At 34.4% G+C, this 14,247-nt stretch overlaps 1 protein-coding gene across 1 annotated transcript in view; it reads right to left on the bottom strand.

The window, feature by feature from the left end:
• The window catches only part of CSMD3 (CUB and Sushi multiple domains 3), a 1,010,791-nt gene that overhangs the window by 639,229 nt on the left and 357,315 nt on the right, over positions 1-14,247 (bottom strand). The gene's annotated exons all lie outside the window — the stretch shown is intronic.

Here is a 14,247-nt window from a genome sequence, read left to right as displayed (position 1 = left end):
AATAACCCCCACCCAGACTTTAGACAATGCTACAGAGCTATAGTAATCAAAACAGCACAGTATTGGCACAAAAACAGATATGGATCAATGGAACGGAATAGAGAGCCCAGAAATATAACCACAGACTAAACCGTCAGTGAATCTTCAAGAAAGGTAGTAAGAATACGCAGTGGAGAAAAGACAGTCTCTTCAGCAATTGGTGTTGGGAAAACTGGACAGTCACATGTAAATCAGTGAAGTTTGAACACTCCCTCATATTATATACAAAAATAAACTCAAAATGGCTTAAAGACTTAACTATAAGACAAGACACTATAAACCTCTTAGAAGAAAACATAGGCAAACCATTCTCTAACATAATTTTAGCAGTGTCCTCTTAGGGCAGTCTATGCAAGTAACAGAAATAAATGCAAAAATAAACAAATGGGGCCTAATTCAACTTATAAGCTTTTGCACAGCAAAGGAAACCATAAGCAAAACAAAACAACAACCTACAAAATGAGAGAAAATATTTGCAAATGACATGACTGACAAGGGCTTAATTTCCAGAATATGTAAATAGTTCATACAACTTAATAACAAAAAAACAAACAATCCAATCCAAAAATGGGCAGAAGACATAAAGAAGCAATTCTCCAGTGAAGACAGACAAATGACCAATAGGCATGTGAAAAAATGCTCAATATCACTAATTATTAGAGAAATGCAAGTCAAAACTACAATGAGATATCACCTAACACCAGTCAGAATGACCATTATTAAAAAGTCCACAAATGATTAATGCGGAAAGAGTGTGGAGAAAAGGGAACCCTCCTATATCAGTGGAGGGAATGCAGTTTGGTGCAGCCATTATGGAAAACAGTGTGGAGATTCCTCAAAAAAGTAAAAATAGACTTACCATATGATCCAGCAATCCCACTCTTGAGCATATATCCAGAGGGCATTATAATTTGAAAAGATAAATGTACTCCAATGTTCATAGCAGCTCTATATACAATAGCCAAGAAATGGAAACAACCTCAATGTCCATCAACAGATGACTGGATAAAGAAGTTGTGGTATAGTTATACAATGGAACACTATTCAGCCATAAAAAAGAATAAATTAACGCCATTTGCAGCAACATGGATGGAACTGCAGATCATCATTCTAAGTGAAGTAAGCCAGAAAGAGAAAGAAAAATACCATATGATATCACTCATATATGGAATCTAAAAAGAGAAAAAAGAAGACACTATTGAACCCATCTACAAAACAGAAACAGACTCACAGACACAGTAAACAATCTTACAGTTACTGGGGAAAAAGGGGGTGGGAATGGATAAATTGGGAGTTTGAGACTTGCAAATATTAACTACTATATACAAAAATAGATAAAAAACATTTTTTTCTGTATAGCACAGGGAAATATATTCAATATCTTGTAGTGACTTATAATGAAAAAGAATATGAAAATGAATAGATATATGTTACATATATGAAACATTATGCTGTACACTAGAAATTGACACACTATAACTGACATCATAACTGACTATACTTAAATTAAAAAAAATAAAAATATCAGCCATTTTCACCTTTTCAGCAGAATATTTTAATAATTTTATAAGGATTTCTTTAAATTGAATTCATTATTCTTGGTAAAATGAACACTTTCATTGATATGGAAATGTTTTTAATTAAAATATTAAAGTTCCATTGAAAATTCACATTATTGGGTATACAACCTTCTTTTAAATAAATTCCATTACTTTTTATCAGGAAAACGACTATAATGATCTAATTTTCTTTGTTTTTATTGTTTTTAATTAGTAAACTATTTTCCTCTGAATAGTAGCCATTTTGGGACATCAGATAGTCTGTGTTCCATTAGATCATGGCGTGAGCTTTAGATATTTCCAGTTAAAAGTTTAATGAAATAGTTAAACTTTAGATAAAATTTAAATATGTTTATAAAACATTTTGTGTAACATATTAAAATTTTCATTAGTCTGTGAGTATTTCTTTTTTCTTGGTTAAACCAAGGAAAAAAAAATTAACCTCTAATTCATGTTAGAAAGGTTGGAAATAAAGCCCTTGATTTAAATTTGGCTTATCTAACATTGATATATAATCTGGAATATATCAATTCATCTGTTCTATTTCAATCCTTGTGTTAAAACATACACAACTAAAATGATATGCTTAAAGATACTTAATTGATAAAAATAACATGGAAATATTTATATTATAATTTTATAGTCAAATGTTCCTTTAGGTACTGTTTCTACTTTAATTACAATGATTTCATAAATCTAAAGAAGCAGCTTCTCTAGTGATACCTGTAACCTGATGTAGTCTTATGGCTTCACTTACTTGAAAATGATGAATGAGTCAAAATTATACTTCTAGTCTATAGCTGGTTTTTAATTTAAAAATTCAATGCCAACTAAGAAATTCTATACAATCAGGTAAAGTTCAAAAAAGAATGTTGGAAATATAAAGAATTCAATAAATGATGTATAAATATTCTTCATTAATAATTAACAAATTACATTATAGCTAGCATAGCAAAAGTTGAATACTGCTATAACCATCCAGAAATTAGTAAATTTATTTAAGAAATTACATAGAGCAACATTAATGTTTTACAATACATAGTACAGAGTCTACCCATGACACCCCAAAGACATTCATAATGGTTAAAAATCTAAACAGTTTAGATATCAACAGTAAAAATACATACAAAGGTCCATCGATCTAGGTAACTCAAAGCAATATGGATGCTTTTATTTTGTGTCAGGTTATGTAACACAAAATTTACATTCTTATCACTGCATGAAACAAAGCCTATTAGATTTGTGTTTTGAGACATAAATCTAGCACCTGGCAAATGGAAAGATTTGTTTCTGACTTCACCTTCATGTAGAACTGTCCAGTCACAGTACCTTGATAATAGCTGTCCTTCAGTTATTGCATCCTGCTTCTATAGTCTTTAGTCTACCCATTTTTCCTCCTACTATTTAAATACTGCCTTTGTTGCAAGACAATAAATGCTAACATATAAATTAGATAAATTTTCAATGCCAATATTTTCACTAACTACTGATTCACTAAAAGAAAACAATTACTTAAAATTATATTTAAAACTCCTTTATCTCTTATTAAATTCTAAAAGTGGTTATTGGCTGAAATGTTAAAAAATGATTCTGAATTTGTAGTTTTATGCAGGATGTAGATATTACTTGCTAACTAACTTGAGTTTTAGAACCATGAATCATTTTAGAAACATCAGTTATTCTAAAGAAAGTCTGATGTACTGAGAATGAAGAAGAAAGGGAGACAGAGACTTAGATATGGGCTGCCACCTTTGCGTCTGAGTTTCTACTGCCAACATCTGAGTTGGAAACAGAAACAGGAATTTTCTGTTTGGACTGCAGAGGAAAGCAGAGGATATTTCTAGAAAGCAGCTAGGGACTCAGCAGAAGATAGAGTGAAGGATAACAGTTTTTTTGCTTTTCTAGAAAGTAGCTAGGGACTCAGCAGAAGATAGAGGAAGGATAACACTTCTTTTTGCTTTTAATAAGATATACAAGTTAATTAAGGGTAATTAACCTAGCAGTAGGTTCTGAGGACTGTATGGCCTTGTTTTCATGCCAAGGTTTATGGAACTCTGAGAGCTGCAGGTCCTTTGAACAGAATACCATAAACTCGAGCTTACTTAATTGGTGACAAAATACAATTGACCGTAAGAAAAAATACTAGTACTTCCGCCTTCTATCTGTGCTTATTTAAAATATTTGCTTTTAAGCTATGGTATTCATATATTTCATAAGAAGTGCAACATATTATGAAGAAACATTATTATATTCGTTTTCCAAAAACATGTAAGGAAGGAAAGGCAGTTGTACCAAAAGACAGTGCAGAAACTGCAGGTGGCTCCCTGGAACACACCCTCTCTTCCTTCTCTTCCATGAGGCTGTAACTGTTATTACTTTCCATCTCTGTGGCTGCTTCTCCTCAGGTCCTTTATAGTCTCATATTTCCCTGCTCTCTAATGTTTGCAATCTCATGCTTACCACTCCTGCCTTCTGGAAGGTATACTCTCCCCAAAAAAACTTAGTTACTTTAGAGGTTTCTGCATCAACTTTACCTACAGAATGAGCCCCACTAGAATTAGAGGGACCACCATCCACACAGACACTAAAATCATCCAGGAGAACTATTTGTATTATAATGCAGGGCAAATTTATGAGTTTTGGAGGTTAAGTCCTAAATGAGGTCCTAGAAACATGACTTGGATACTGGATTAGAGGAGAGGGAAGGAAATATGAGGATGAGACAGAAAATAGACTGATACTTTCTTATATTTTGGAATTAATGAGAGGAAAGAAACAGATGGAATTAACTGTTTACATTTTCAAATGGACTTTTCTAATAAAGTTGTTTTGGTTTTAGTAGCTGGTTTGGTTCCCCATGTATTTTTGATATTTGATTTCCATAGGTCTAGAATTTACACCTCCAGAATTATGTTCATATTTTACAAAGGAAACATTTTTATTCAATGTTACTGGGACACATAAACGATTAGTTAATAAAAAAAAAAAGTTAAGAGAAGAGGCCAAGATGGCGAAGTAGTAGGACGCTCCTAGCTCACCCTCTCCCACAGATACACCAAGACTCACATCCACGGACCCACTCAGCCAACCAGAGCACCTGCAGAACTCTGACAGAACATTGTCCTCTTCAAAAGAAAAAGATGCCAAACATCTGGCAGGAGAAAGGAAAAAAAAGGAAGACAAAAAGGCAAAACAGTGTGGGACTGGTCCCGCGGGGAGGGAGTGGCAAAGGAGGACTGGCACTCGTTCAATGGGCTCCACCCTCTCCAAAGGAGAGGCCAGCAGGACGGAGTGGGAGCCTCCGAGGCTCGGATCTGTATGGAGCAGATGACAGAAATGGGCACAGAGGGACCCTGTGACACCCAGCCCAAGACCCGAGCCAGGAGCTGGAGGCCAGGACAGGCTGCCCGAGCCAACTGGAGGATGGGGACAGCTGCACTGAGGCAGCCCCGGGGGACTGCAGAGTGCTGCACAATGTAGATGACTGGGTGCACAGGGCAGAACAACCTGGGCCCTCCATAAAACAGCACGGCTGATGTGTCCTGGAGGGAAGGGTGCATACCCCCATCTCTGAAAAGCCATAGGTTTTCAGCGAGGAGAGGCTGGCTCAGGAGTGGCCACCATATCCTCTGGCGCTTGGCACCAAGGTGGGGGCAGGGGCAAAACCTGAATCCACACATGGGGGCAGGGCAGCCTCAAAGGCCAGACAGTGACTTGTTTGCAGCCCTAGTCAGATAGAATCCTTCTGCCCTGGTGCCTCGCAAAGTTCTCGCAGCCAGGACAAACAAGGAGCTGAGCTTGGACATGGAGCAGGGGTGGGGCTGTTCCGGGGTCTTCCTGGGGCCTGCGTGCAGAGCACTGACCTGGGGCGGAGCGCGGCGTCAAGGAGCTGTGGAGCAACCCAGCGCTGGGAGAGGGAGGGTGGCCCCCGACCCCGAGGTGGAGAACGCAGCAGCACGGAGCTCACAGTGGCACAGAGCTGTGGAGTGACCGGTGCCAGGAGACGGTGGGTGGCCCCCCGCCACTCCAGCAGGAACACTGTGCTGGGAAGGGGCGCGATCTGCTTGCAGACAGACACTGGGAGCAACACTGACAGATGTGCCAATGGAGAGCCTCTGGAAACAGCAAGCTGAGTTCGCGAAACAGGGCGAAGACAGAAAGACTTCTCATTAAAAGCACACAGTCTCCAGGAGAACACCCCCCTTTTTTTATTTAATCTGTTTTTACCTGTTTACTTTCTATTACCTTTTTAATTTTTACTTTTTAAACAATTATATATCCCCCCAGTTTTAATCCCTTTAAAATTTTTCTTTTAAAATAATATTATTATTATTTTTAAAAATCCACATCATGTCATTTTTCTCTCTCTTGGTTTTAATCTCCTGTTACTGATTATACACAGGTTTCAAATATAATTTTTTTCCTCTTTTCTCCTTTTTTAAAGGTTTTTAGGAGACGTCTCAACCTGATTGCTATCCTGCTTCAATTTGCTCAATTATTCATTATACACTGTTTTCAAACCTTTTTCGGCTCCCCTTTTTCAAAATTCTCTCTTTATCATATCTTTTTTTATCTGTTCTATTTTTTATTACCTTTTTAAATTACTACTTTCTAAACAATTGTATATGCTTCTAGGTTTAGTTCCTTTAAAATTTTTCTTTTAAAGTAGTTATATTATTATTATTTTTTTTTAAAAAATCCACCTGATTTCATTTTCATTTATTTTGGTTTTGATCTCCTGTTATTGATTATAAATAGGTTTCAAATATCGTCTTTTGATCTTTTTCCTTTTTTTTAAGGGTTTTTAAAAGAGACCTCTCAACTTGAATGCTAGTCTGATTGAAATTGCACTTCTATAATTGATTATACACTGTTTTCAAACCTTTTTTCTCCCTTCTTTTAAAATTCTCTTTTTCTCTCTCTCCTTTTTTTTTTTTTTAAGTATTATTCTTACATAGGCATTAGATAGGTAAATAAATAAACTCCTTTAAGGACCACAAAAGATAACTGATACTCCATAAGCCACAGTGCCAGAGAGATATGAGCAAGATGAACAAGCAGAGAAACCATTCCCAATTAAAAGAACAAGAGAAATCCCCTGAAAGAACAATCAATGAAATAGACATCGATAGCCTACTAGATCAAGATTTCAAAAAAGGAGTGATCAAAGTACTGAAGGAACTAAAATAGATAGTGTTTAGAGATATAAAATATCTCAAAAAAGAAATTGAAGCTATAAAGAAGAGCCAAGTAGAATTGGTAAACTCATTGCCTGAGATGAGAACAGATTTAAAGGCTATGCAAAGCAGACTAGATAATGCAGAGGAACGAATTAGTGACCTAGAAGACAGGACAACAGAAAGCACCCAATCAGAACAGCTACAACATAAACAAATAAAAACAAATGAAAGCAACATAAGGGACATATGGGATAATATAAAGTGTGCCAATCTTCGCATAATAGGGGTCCCAGAAGGGGAAGAAAGATCAAAGGGGATTGTTAAAGTTTTTTGAAGAAATCATGACTAAAAACTTCCCAAACTTAAAGAAGGAATCAGATATCTAAGTACAAGAAATTCAAAGGGTCCCAAACAGGAAGAACCCAAATAGACCCACACCAAGACATATAATCAACATGACCAGAGTCAAGGATAAAGAAATGATCCTAAAGGCAGCAAGACAAAAGCAAAGAGTGAGTTACAAGGGAACCCGCATAAGGCTCTCAGCTGATTTCTCTACATAAACACTACAGGCCAGAAGGGAGTGGCAAGATATATTCAAAGGCCTGAATGAAAAAAAAAAAAAAGATGCAGCCTAGGATACTTTATCCAGCAAGGCTATCCTTTAGGATAGAAGGAGACATAAAGAATTTCACAGACAAGCAAAAACTAAAACGGTTTAGCAACACTAAACCCATACTAAAAGAAATATTGAAAGTTCTACTCTAAATAGAAAAGCAGCTGGATGCTACAGAAATGAAAATCATAACTGGAAATGTGGTAACTCATGAATTACAAATAAACATGAAATTGTAAAAGAAGATATCTAAATCATTAACAGTGGGAGAGGGAAGCAAGAAAATAGAGTATTTTTTTCTTTTTTTAAATTTTTTTTTGTTTTTGGTAGAATGGGTTCGAGATACAGTAATGGGCTAATAGGCTTAAAGAAAAGGGTAACCACAAGCCAAAAACTTACAAGGGAGGCACAAAAACTAAACAAAATCCATGATAATACAAAGGAAAATTATCAAACCACAAAAAGGAAGAAGAAAGGAACAAAGAGGAAATAATAAACCAACTGCAAAGAGAGGTTCAAAATGGCAATAAACACACATCTATCATTAATTACTGTAAATGTTAATGGACTAAATGCTCCAGTCAAAAGACATAGAGTGGCAGACTGGATAATAAACCAAGAACCTTCAACATGCTGCATACAAGAGACCCACTTTAGGGAGAAGTACACATATAGATTGAGAGTGAAAGGTTGGAAAAGGATATTCCATGCAAATGGAAAAGCCAAAAAAGCAGGTGTAGCAGTACTGATTTCAAACAAAACAGACGTTACAACAAAGGCCATAAAGAAAGATAAAGAAGGACATTTTATAATGATTAAAGGAGTAATACAACATGAGGATATTACACTCGTTAATATATATGCACCCTAGGAGCATATATATATATATATAGGAGCACCTAAATACTTAAAACAATTACTAATAGAGATAAAGGGGGATACTGATGGGAATACAATCATAATTGGAGATTTTAACACCACATTAACATCACTAGACAGATCTTCCAGACAGAAAATAAATAAGGCAACAGAGAAAATAAATAGTACAATAGAAAAATTAGATTTGGTGGATATTTTCAGAGCATTACACCCCCCAAAAATAGGATATACATTCTTTTGAAGTGTACATGGAACATTTTCCAGGATTGATCATGTACTTGGGCACAAAAGAAACCTCAACAATTTTAAGAAGATAGAAATTATCTCAAGCATCTTTATTGACCACAATGCCATGAAACTAGAAATCAACAACAGAGAAACAAAGGAGAAAAAAAGGAAAGCATGGAGATTAAACAATATGCTATAAAAAAAAAAAAACCAGTGGGTCAATGAGGAAATTAAAGCTGCAATTAAAAAATACCTTGAGACAAATGAAAATGAAAGCACAACCACACAAAATTTATGGGACACAGCAAAGGCAGTGCTAAGAGGGAAGTTTATAGTGATACAGGCCTTCCACAAAAAAGAAGAACAATCTCAAACAATTTAACCCACAAACTAAAAGAAATAGAAAAAGAAGAAAAAAAATCCCAAAAGGCAGCAAAAGGAAGGAAATTATAAACATTAGGGAGGAAATAAATACAATAGAGATTAAAAAAACCATAGATAAAATCAATCAAACCAAAAGCTGGTTTTTTGAAAGAGTAAATAAAATCGACAAACCTCTGACCAAACTCACAAAGAGGAAAAAAGAGAGAGCACAAATTAGCAAAATAAGAAAGGAGAATGGAAAAATTACAACAAGTAAAATAGAAATACAGAATATCATAAGAGTATATTATGAAAAACTATATGGACCCAAACTGGATAACCTAGAGGAGATGGACAAGTTTCTGGAAACATACAGTCCACCAAGACTGAATCAAGAAGAAACTGACCACTTGAACAAACCGATCACTAGAAATGAAATCGAAATAGCAATAAAAAACCTCCCTACAAATAAAAGTCCAGGACTGGATGGCTTCACTGGGGAATTCTACCAAACATACAAAGAAGAACTCTTTCAGAAGATTGAAAAGGAGGGAATACTCCCAAATTCATTCTATGAAGCCACCATCACCCTCATACCAAAACCAGGCAAAGACACTACAAAAAAGAGAATTATAGGCCAATATCACTGATGAACATAGATGCCATAATCCTCAACAAAATATTAGCAAATAGAATCCAACAACACATAAAAAAGATTATACATCATGACCAAGTGGGGTTCATCCCAGAGACACAAGGGTGGTTCAACATACACAAATCATTCAACGTAATCCATCACATCAACAAGGGAAAGGACAAAAACCACATGATCATCTCAATAGATGCAGAAAAAGCATTTGATACAATTCAACACCCATTTGTGATAAAAACTCTCACCAAAGTGGGTATAGAGGAAACATATCTCAACATCATAAAAGCTATATATGACAAACCTACAGCCAGCATAGTACTCAACTGTGAAAAACTCAAAAGCTTCCCACTAAAATCTGGGACAAGACAAGGATGCCCACTGTCACCACTCCTATTCAACATACTCTTGGAAGTCCTAGCCACAGCAATCAGGCAAGAGAGAAAAATCAAAGGGATCCAAACTGGAAAAGAAGAGGTAAAAGTGTCACTATATGCCAACGACATGTTACTATATACAGAAGACCCTAAAAGGTCCACACAAAAACTACTAGAGTTGATTGAAGCATTCAGCAAGGTAGCAGGTTACAAGATTAATGTTCAAAAATCAGTTCCATTTCTTTACACTAATGATGAATCAACAGAAAAAGAAAGTAAAGAAACAATCCCCTTTAAAATAGCACCCAAAATAATAAAATACCTAGGAGTAAATCTAACCAAGGAGGTGAAAGAATTTTACACAGAAAGCTATAAACCATTGATGAAGGAAATTAAAGAAGACTTTAAAAAATGGAAAGATATCCCATGATCCTGGATTGGAAGAATCAATATTGTTAAAATGGTCACACTGCCCAAGGCAATCTACAGATTTAATGCAATCCTTATCAAATTACCCAGGACATATTTCACAGAACTAGAACAAATCATAATAAAATTTATATGGAACCACAAGAGACCTAGAATTGCCAAAGCATTATTGAAGAAAAAGAAAGAGGCTGGAGGAATAACTCTCCCAGACTTCAGACAATAGTACAGAGCTACAGTCATCAAGACATCATGGTATTGGTACCAAAACAGACATATGGACCAATGGAACAGAATAGAGAGCCCAGAAATGAACATACAAACTTCTGGTCAACTAATATTTGACAAAGGAGGCAAGAATATACAATGGAATAAAGACAGTCTCTTCAGCAAATGGTATTGTGAAAACTGGACAGCAGCATGTAAATCAGTGAAGCCTGAACACTCCCTTACACCATACACAAAAATAAACTCAAAATGGATCAAAGACTTAAACATAATACAAGATACAATAAACCTCCTTGAAGAAAATATAGGCAAAACATTATCTGACATACATCTCAAAAATGCTTTCCTAGGGCAGTCTATCCAAGCAATAGAAGTAAAAGCAAGAATAAATAAATGGGACCTAATGAAACTTACAAGCTTCTGCACAGCAAAGGAAACCATAAGTAAAACTATACGACAACCTACGGAATGGGAGAAAATTTTTGCAAATGAAACCGATAAAGGCTTCATCTCCAGAATATATAAGCAGCTCATACGACTTAATAAGAAACAACCAAACAACCCATCCAAAAATGAGCAGAAGACCTAAACAAGCAATTCTCCAAGGAAGACATACAAATGATCAATAGGCACATGAAAAAATGCTCAATATCACTAATTATCAGAGAAATGCAAATCAAAACTACAGTGAGGTATCACCTCACACCAGTCAGAGTGGCCATCATTCAAAAGTCCACCAATGACAAATGCTGGAGAGGTTGTGAAGAAAAGGGGAACCCTCCTACACTGCTGGTGGGAATGCAGTTTGGTGCAGCCACTATGGAAAACAGTATGGAGATTCCTCAAAAGACTAGGAATGGACTTACTGTATGACCCAGGAATCCCACTCCTGGGCATATATCCAGAAGGAACCCTACTTCAAAAAGACACCTGCACCCCAGTGTTCATAGCAGCACTATTTACAATAGCCAAGACATGGAGACAGCCTAAATGTCCATCACTGGATGACTGGATAAAGAAGAGGTGGTATATTTATACAATGGAATACTATTCAGCCATAAAAACTGACAACATAATGCCATTTGCAGCAACATGGATGTTCCTGGAGAATGTCATTCTAAGTGAAGTAAGACAGAAAGAGAAAGAAAAATACCACATGAGATCACTCATGTATGGAATCTAAAGAAAAAAAAACATGCAAGCAAAGCATAAATACAAAACAGAAACAGACTCATAGACATAGAATACAAAGTTGCCAAGGAGGTGGAGGGTGGGAAGTGATAGACAGGATTTCAAAATTGTAGAATAGATAAACAAGATTATACTGCATAGCACAGGGAAATACACACAAGATCTTATGGTAGCTCACAGAGAAAAAAATGAGACAATGAATATATATATATGTTCATGTATAACTGAACAATTGTGCTCTACACTGGAATTTGATGCAACATTTACAATGATTATAAATCAATAAAAAAAGTTAAAAAATTTAAAGCAATGTATCACTCTGTAAAATTACCAATAAATTTTTAAATACTTTACCTTAAGACATGTAGATATATATTCATTCACCAATCTCCTGATATAAACCCAAGAATTTTTCCTTTAAGTAGATGTCTAATAGTTGCAATTTTTATTAATATTTTGCATCTTCTTTATATATAACTCATGAAACACAATTTCTTACCATTCCAATTTCTTTAAATTTGAATAAAAATTAAACACACCTTAAGCAAACAATCTCAGTTTAAAAAATCTTTGTTTTTATATTGTTATCTCTATTATTTTCTGCTTTTAATTATTTTCTGTTATCGTCTTCCTACCCTTAATGGTATCTAGTCCACAGCCAATTTATAGAAATTTTCAGTGGTCCATTCTTATTAAGTTTGCCCAAAGCATTCAAACTGTTTTCATACAAATAACTTGCATTGTGTATTCATTGACATTTCTTCAAGAAACATATACACATATTCACATTAATTGCCAAACTTACGGTCTGTGAAGTTGTTTTACAAAGGTATATTCATTGAATTCATGTGAAACTATACAAAAGTATTTTCTGCTTTTGCAGGTGGTTTACATACATACATACGAAAGGGGTTACACTTTATTACAGATTTAGTGATTTCTGACTTATTTTGTTAAAGGCTGACTTAAAAGTAAAATAATTTGAATAATAATTAGACTGTTTATATAAACATGTTTAAAATTTTTCAAAAGGAATTCAAATGTTCAATAATTTGAAGGTTTCCTTTAACTAGTAAAGAATCTGACTAGAAAAGGAATGACAAAAGAAAACAAAGCTATATACCTTATAGAAATAAGTTGAGGTTAGAAGTCATATTTTTCTGATATCCTTTCAATTTGTATAGTAAGTATGGCGCATTCTACCTTGTTCCATCATAATTTCTAACCAACTGATATTAAGTCATTGCTGTAAGGCAGTAAGTTATTTATTCAAAGCATATCCTCACTGCATGGATATTCAGTTGAAAACTCCATTGATTTAAAATAGATATCACATTTTATACTAAAACTAGCATACTCAATGTATAATATATAATTTTGTTTACTGCATTATCAGATTTAAATTTAATTTGCCGATAAAATTACAACTCAATCTATGTCAGATCCACTACTTATACACCTGGTTTCCTTTGTAAATTAAAACTCTAACCTAGAAAACAAGCACACTGTTCAGGGACACCATCTTATAAATTTGGTTGTTAGCCACCTGCTGTTCTCAATAAATCAATCTGCAAACTACTGATTCATGTCATAGTATTTCATTTCTCTACTTATGACAAACAACTGCCTATAAACCAAACGTTTTTTCCACTGAATTTGTTCATTTGAAGATATCCTACTTACTTTAGGTATAATTTATGTTTATAGGTTGTTAAAACAAAGTAAATATAAATAAATGTAATATTATAATAAGTATTAATTGAAATGGAATATTATCAGGCTGTTAAGTGTTATTATATTTTATAATAAAGGAGTTATCTAAAACTCATTGCTTAAATAATAATATTCATTATAACTATAATGGCAGATGCTTATTATAATCAGTATATTTTAAAATCATTTCAATAGTTTTACATTATACTATTTGCTTTGTGTTCATCCTCAAACATTGCTAAACAGCTTAGGTAATTAATTAACTTTAAGCAGTCCCTGAATTAGTAGATTAAATTTAAAAAATATTTATGAATAAAATTAGTATATATGAATAAGTTTCCATTTTTGTTCATTTTGCTAAAAAAAAAGGTGAAATTATTTTGTTCTGTTTCGTTTCACTTTGTTTCCATGTCTAATCCACTTAATGTGTTTACAGAACAAGCAGCCCATAAGGAAATAAGAATAGTAAACAAGTTGCACAACACTTGGGATTCTTTAAAAAGGCATGTTTCTTTTTAATTGAATTATTTTAAGATCTACCTCACTCTCCAAAAGTATTTGATACTCTTATCAATAATACAACAGGATAAAACTAAGTTGTTTAAGAAACTAGTAAAGTATATTTAATAAAAGAACAAGATAAAACCATTCAGTAGTGAGCTGGAGCCTCTTGTTAGCAGGTTATGGGAACTTGTACATCTCTTCAGGATCATATTTAGTAACAGGAGGTAAACAGCTTGGCTGACCATGGAATTGGAATACTTCACAGATTAGGACTTTTTTCCTTTATTTTGGAAGA

The sequence above is a fragment of the Camelus dromedarius genome, chromosome 20 (genome assembly GCF_036321535.1).
Source record: "Camelus dromedarius isolate mCamDro1 chromosome 20, mCamDro1.pat, whole genome shotgun sequence".
Classification (NCBI taxonomy): domain Eukaryota; kingdom Metazoa; phylum Chordata; class Mammalia; order Artiodactyla; family Camelidae; genus Camelus; species Camelus dromedarius.
The sequence above is the reverse complement of the archived record's forward strand: the minus strand, read 5'-3'. Positions and strand labels throughout refer to the sequence as shown.